Source organism: Ursus maritimus (genome assembly GCF_017311325.1).
Source record: "Ursus maritimus isolate PB19 chromosome X unlocalized genomic scaffold, ASM1731132v1 scaffold_X1, whole genome shotgun sequence".
In the NCBI taxonomy this organism is placed as follows: Eukaryota; Metazoa; Chordata; class Mammalia; order Carnivora; family Ursidae; genus Ursus; species Ursus maritimus.
The window spans coordinates 110,806,434-110,813,852 of record NW_024423319.1 but is presented as its reverse complement, the minus strand read 5'-3'; positions in this window follow the sequence as shown (position 1 = coordinate 110,813,852).

Sequence of the window (7,419 nt, the reverse complement as noted above, 5' to 3'; positions counted from 1 at the left end):
TTTAATTTGATATTGTTCAATAAAGATCCCTATGACTTGCCTTACCTTGCCTTGCCACCAAAGCTTTCTGCCAAAGCCAGAAGTTCATCTTTCAGTGATTTGCCTTAAGACACTATCTCTAAGAATACATTATGTCTCCAACCTGCAGCTTACAGCATCAGTGACAGGATTTCAGGAAACACCATGATGCCCTGAGAAAACAAAACTTCATTTCTTCCTTCCTTCTTTTGTTATAAAATATTTATTGAGCACCTGCTGGATAATAAGCATGATGCTGGGAGCAAGGGCCACAGAGATTAATAAGACATGGCCCTACCCCCAAATAAATAACACTCTAGTGGAGGGAGACAGGCATGTAAACCAGTAAATGCCAACTGGTGTCCCAGCCGCTAGAGGAAAAGCCTCTAGGAGTTGCGAGGGGATACAAAGACTGGAGAGGACAGTTCTACCAGGTCTGGAGTGAGGAGGGGTCAGGCAGAAAGGGTTTCATAAGAAGTCAATTCTTAAGTTTCATCTTGGAAGAGGGGTGAATAGAATGTTGCTAGGTGGTCAGGAAAGAAGGGACTTTCAGGGCGCCTGGGTGGTTCAGTTGCTTAAGCATCTGATTCTTGATTTCGGCTCGTGTCATGATCTCAGGGTCGTGGGATCGAGGCTCATGTTGGGCTCTGCGCTCAGTGTGGAGTCTTGCTTGAGATACGCTCTTTCCATCTGCCCCTTCCCCCCCCCCACTCTCTCTCAAATAAATAAAATCTTAAAAAAGAAGAAGAAGAAGAAAAGGAAGGGACTTTCTCAGCTATCCACTCACCAGCCACCATGGCCTTCCTACACCCACAGAAGCCAAGAATTCCTACTCGAAGCCCCAAGGAGGTGGTCCTAAAATTAGAAGCAACCATTCTTCAACCATGTTTCCCTTACTTTTCTTCAATGGTGCTTGGAAACATGTGTGCCAAACAGATATTCAGATAGGGAAAAGACATGAAATCAGAAGTAGGCAAGCAAGCAAGAATCAGAAACAGCTTGATAAGAGCAAGGAAAGGAAATGAAGTTAGTATTTCCATGTTATGCAAGGGAGCATGTATTTTTTTTTAAGTCCTCAAATCATTATGAGTGAACCATCAAGTTCTACATCTCCTTATACTGGGTTATGTGGTTCTAAACCTTGGATGCAAAGGAGAATCACCAAGAGTTTTTAAAATGACCAATTCCTAGGATAAACCAGTATCTTTAGGGGCAGGACACATGCATCTATATTTTTAAAGCTCCCCAAGATGTAGCCCAAGTTGAGAACCACTGCCCTACGATCAGGGGTCAGTAAGTTTTGTCTATAAAGGGGCAGAGAGTAAATATTTTGGGCTTTGCAGACCATACCTTCTGTTGTGACCACTCAACCCTGCCACTGTAGTGTGAAAGTAGCCCCAGACGATACGTAAATGAATGGTGTAGCTGGGTGCCAGAAAACTTGATTTATGGACACCGAAATGTGAATTTCATAGAGTTTTTACGTGTGATGAAATATTTGTCTTTTGACTTTTTTTCAACCGTTTAAAAATGTAAAAACCATTGTTAGCTTTGCTGGCCATACAAAAACAGGAGGCTGGTGGATCTGGCTCACCAGCACAGCTGCTGTCTCCTGCCATCAGCAACATGAGATACCAGAACAAGGAAAGCAAAATGGGAGGCTTCCATTGCCCCCTTGGTGAAATGTCAACTTGAAAATAAAGCACATTCCCACAGGCTGAGCATTTCTATTCTTCATCCCAAATTTTCCCTCTAAAACTTCAAGCTTAATACTACACACACATAGCTAAAATTATATCACATTGCTCTTTAAAAACATACAGGTAAGGTGGACAAGATACACAAAAACAGGTTTTCAAAATATGATTCTATAACCTTATGCAATATCCACTTTCAAACTGCCAATACTGCAATCCGCTCTGCAATTTCATCAAACTGGCAGAAACAATTGGATGGGGTTGGAAAGCGATGACTTGCCAAATGTCGCTTGAGCCAGCAGGGGCTGGAAACAGCCTTGCTGACGAGGCTTCAGCTTGGTGAATGCACACACAGCTATAACCAACCTGTTCTCAACCAAGTAATTACCTTCTCCTGGGGAGAGAGAGTGGTATTTAAAAAACTGCAGAAAGACAGCACACTGCGTGGGGGGAGGAAGAAGAGGGCAGAGAATGAGAAGGGGAGAGAAAGAAGAGGGGGCTACAGAGGAAATAAATTCCTGCAAGATAAAAAAGAAGAGGGATGTGGAGAGAATCACTAAAAGCCCATCTGAGAAAATCGTCCAGGAGATGGGAAAGGAAACTAACGGGCTGGCAGGTGAACAAACCTGCCTTTTAAAGGCTTAATAATAGGAATGTTTGGTAACCAATGAGGTTAATGCGCAAGTTACATAAACCAGCAGGGGGTCTTGCAGGGGACCTGCAGCACATACTAATTGAAGGACATTTAATACAGGATAATGGCAGAAAGATAGGGCTGCCGCTGAATCCACTTCCCTTCATTCACAAAGGATGAGCTGGCAGAATTTAATAGCTTGGCTCTGTCATTTGAGAGAAGCAGCAGTATTGATGAAAAAAGTCTTCTTTTTAATGTGGGAACCAGTCGAGGGAAAGAAGTAAGAAAAGAAGGAAGGAAATGAGGAAGGGAAGGAGGGAAAAGAGAAGGAGGGAAGTTAACAAATAAAGTGTTTAATGAGAGACCCTGTGGTTGTTATTTCAGTGCAGTTGATCACTAGGTCAGCTTCTAAAACTTTGATGTGCAAACCATCACTCCAGGAGCTCTTTAAAAGGCAGACTTTGATTCAGTAGGGGTGGGGTGGGGTGGGGTGGGGTGGGGCCTGAGATTCTGAGATCTCCAGCAAACTTCCAGTTGTGATGCTGCCTTATAAGGCCCACACTTTGAGTAGTAAGGCTCTAGGTACAGTAGCCGCTAGTCACAGGTGGCTGCTGAGCACTTCAATATGCCTGATCTGGGCCGCCTGGCTGGCTCAGTCTATGAAGCATGTGACTCTTGATTTTGGGGTTTCAAGCCCCACGTTGGGTGTAGAGATTCCTTAAAAATAAAATCTTTAAAAAAATATATATGCCTGGGGCGCCTGGGTGACATAGCCCGTTAAGTGTCCAACTCTCGGTTTTAGCTCAGGTTGTAATCTCAGGGCCCTGGGATCAAGCCTCAGGTCGGGCTCTGCACTCTCTGCACCCCACCTCCGTGCTTGCTCTCTGTCTCTGTCTCTCTCAAATAAATTAATAAAATATTTTTTAAAAAATATGCCTGGGTAGCACAGTCGGGTGAGCCTCTGACTCGGTTTCAGCTCAGGTCCTGATCTCAGGGTCATGAGATCAAGCCCCACTTCAGGCTCTGCACTCAGCCTGGAGTCTGCTTGGGTTTCTCTCTCCCTCTCCCTCTGCCCTCCTCTCCCCACATTCTCCCTCTCTCTCTAAAATAAGTAAACAAATCTTAAAAAAACATGTCTGATCCAAGTTAAGAAGTGTTGTAGATTCCTAAGACAAAGTAAAAAAGAATCTAAAACATGTCATCAATAATTCTTACATTGATCACATGTTGTAATGATACTGTTTTGGATATACTGGATCAAAGAAAATACATAATTACATGGGGCGCCTGGGTGGCACAGCGGTTAAGCGTCTGCCTTCGGCTCAGGGCGTGATCCCGGCATTATGGGATCAAGCCCCACATCAGGCTCTTCCGCTATGAGCCTGCTTCTTCCTCTCCCACTCCCCCTGCTTGTGTCCCCTCTCTCGCTGGGTGTCTCTATCTCTGTTGAATAAATAAATAAAATCTTTTTAAAAAAAAAAGAAAATACATAATTACAATTAGTTTCACCTGTTTCTTTCTCACTTTTGTAAACGTGGCTTCTTGAAAATTAAAATCACACACACAGCTCGTGCTATATTTCTGTTGGACAGCATAGCTTTAGGCTCTTTCTTTTTTTAATGATTTATTTATTCACCTAAGAGAATGCAAGCAGGGGGAGGAGGGGCAGAGGGAGAGAGAATCTTCAAGTAGCCTCCCTGCTGAGCACAGAGTTGAACTCCGAGCTCAATCTCATGACACTGTGATCATGACCTGAGCCAAAACCAAGAGTTGGATGCCCAACTAACTGAGCCACCCAGGCACCCCACTTAAGGCTCTTTCTATCCACTCTCTCCTCTGGTTTAAGTTACAAAAACTGTTCTAAGCAGTTTGCATGGTTAGCATGGAAGCAGTAGACAACACATCCTATCTTTTCTTCCATTTCCTTCTGTCCTTCCCATCTCCTTGCTGATCCTGCTCTCCCAGTCCTCACCAGGAAAATATAAGGAAATCTTAGGCACTTTAAGAAAAGGTGCCCATGAGCTCATTCCCCCACACGAACTCATTACTCATGCAAGCATTTGCTTCAGCAAAGTCCCTGGCTCATTCACTAAAGCAACAATGGCAAAAATAAGACACAGACGCTGTGCGCAAGCTCACAGTCTAGAAGAGCAGAAAGACGTATACTACACTTTCTGGGTGCTATAACATTAGTATATACAAGAGACACAGTAGAGAACGTGATCTAAGCCAGTGCCATTGGCCAGAACTTTCTTCTTTCCTGAATATTAGCTATGTGACCTTAGGCAAGTGCCCTGAACTCCTGCATCTGTTTAAAGGAGGTAATAATAGTGACCTACCTCAGAGTGCTGGTATGAAAGTCAAATGAGTTCACATTTATAAAGTACTTAGCTCAGTGTTTGACGCACAGTAAGCTCCATACACGTTAGCTAAATAGACTTGCCTGACCATTGTCAATCAGCTGATCAATGTTTTTAGGCATAAATAATCTAAATATACTTATTATCTCCTACCATCCCAATGACCTTCTGAAATTCAGTACTAAGATGCTGCAAAAGACCCAAAGGATAGATAAGCTGTAGTTGATTCATACAACTGAATACGATGCAGCAATGAAAAAAGAAAGAAAGTACTGCTACTCACAACACTGTAGACAAGTCTCACACACCTAACTTGAGCAAAGAAAGAAGCTGCAGAAGAGTTTTCTAAAGAGTTTCAGTTGGAAAATCCAGCCATGGACCTCTGGGTACAAAGATATCAAAACCTACTTAACAGTGAGAGGCGAATCTGAATACTTTCATAAAATTATGCCATTTGCTTTGCTTCTGCTCCAATTCCTTTGATCTCTGACCCAGAATTAAGTCCTTCTTAGACTAGGAGAAATGAGTGAGTCAGGTAAAAAGATTAGACAAAAGGTAGGAAATTCTGAACAGAGACCCTGAAGAGCCCTAGGAGTCCCCCCCCCCACCCAGAAGTGTGTAAAAGAACAGCCGACATGGATCAGAGACTAAAGCATCTGGAGAGAAACACTGGCCAAGTGGTTCACTTCAGACCTCCTTGTGAAGCTGAGCCTCCTTCTTCCCTAAGGTTTTCCTAAACACTCTCATATCTTAGAGCTTCACCTGCAGGGTTTCTTCGATTCTTTGTGGGACTAGGAGGTCTTGCAAATTCTTTCCTCATTGCATTTTTAAGAAGTACTGGGGGTGTTGCAAGAGGATGGGGCTGGAGACGTCACATGGTGTCTTATATTTAAAACTCAAATTGGGGGCGTCTGGGAGACTCAGTCGTTAAGCATCTGCCTTCGGCTCAGGGCGTGATCCCTGCATTCTGGGATCGAGCCCCGCATCAGGCTCCTCCTCTGGAAGCCTGCTTCTTCCTCCCCCACTTCCCCTGCTTGTGTTCCCTCTCTTGCTGGCTGTCTCTCTCTCTCTGTCAAATAAATAAATAAATAAATAAATAAATAAATAAATAAATTTTTTTTAAAAAGTAAAAATAAAACTCAAATTGACTTAAACAGAAGACCTTAAAGATTATCCAAAGGGCATAGCAGAAGGACCCAGAACTGAGAATAGCCTTGCTCACAGCTGTGGGAAGATCATCTAATGCCCAAGAGGCATATGTAAAGAGAAAGGAGTGCTCATGATTATTTTTACTTTGTCCCATAACCAATTTATTGATTTGAACAATTGTATTTTCTTAATATTCACACTATTATTAACACAAACAAAAATTATTTTCTAAATTTTATGACAATAATCTTTTATTATTTTAAGTATCTCCCTGGTTTGGGAATAACATGGCACGGATGAAAGACTCTAAGATGAAAAGGTGAGAGGACTGGGCTGTCACTGCCGCTCAGCTACTGTGTAGGTGTGACTTCACCTGCCTGGACCACAGTTACTCTGATTATAAAATGGGGAGGAGGAAGAATGCAGGGCCCTGGATTTTTTGACACTTAAGGTCTCCCTCAGGTCTAACCTTTTAGTCTAAGAAATCCATATCCCCTTACCCTCCCCACTTCCAAAATGCCAACACCTACATTTCTTTCTCTGAGGATTATCCCTAGCCAATGAGGCCAGATTTGTCTGTCTATGTGGCAGGACAGAAGTGCCAGGGAATTAACATCATTTGGAAGCGGCCATTCTCCAAAAATACCAGGGAGTGGTATATAAATACCCCAGTTCTCTCTTCCTCAGGTGGAAAAACCCTGAAGCATGTGTTTTACACTCTTTCCCCCAGAATTTCCCAGTGAAATCAAGTTCCACTCAACCAACGTGGTGATTTACTGGATAATACAGCCTTTGTTCACTGCCCTCCCTTCCCTGTCTTACTTCCCCACTCTCCTACCAGAGTTTTCTTCATCGCCTAAAGAAACCGTATGTACCAGAATCCTTGTCTTAACATCTTCTTCTGGGTGAACTTACACTAAGACAAAACTCCACAAACCAAACACTGTGGTGATAGGTTTCTTGAAAGCTGCAAAAAATGGTTTCCCCAACCCCAGACATGAATTTTAAGGAGTTTAGTAGATAATGTGAACAGGGGAAGGATCATTGCCACCCAGACACAAAGCTGAGGGCAAGACCACTTAACCAACTGCTCTTCTCCTCCTACCAGAATGGCACTCCCTTTAGGCATTTAAACTGCTAAAAATGCATGAGAAATAGTAGGAGATTGGAAAACTTGCACCATCTGGCTAAATCTAGCCTGGTGTCTGGGAGACACACTAAATTTGATGTATATTCCATTAAGGAAGATAATGAAACGGTCATTTTTCAAAGATTCAAATTAAGCCATTGGTTAAGACGCCATCCCTCCAATTTGATGGGAGAGAATTGCAAATCTGCTGTTGCAAATAGTTTTCACTATCAGCTATATTCTACACTTTCTTCTGAAGGGATCAGTGTGAGGCTTTGTGTATGTGTGTATAATCTAGAGAAAAATAGAATTGGCTACCTTGGATCTCAAAGAAGCTTTCCCTTCACCTCTATTCCTCTCGTCCTCTCTCAATGTAGAAGTGTTGTTGTGGGACTGCGTAGCAGACACTGTTGAGAGATACCCAGAGTTCAT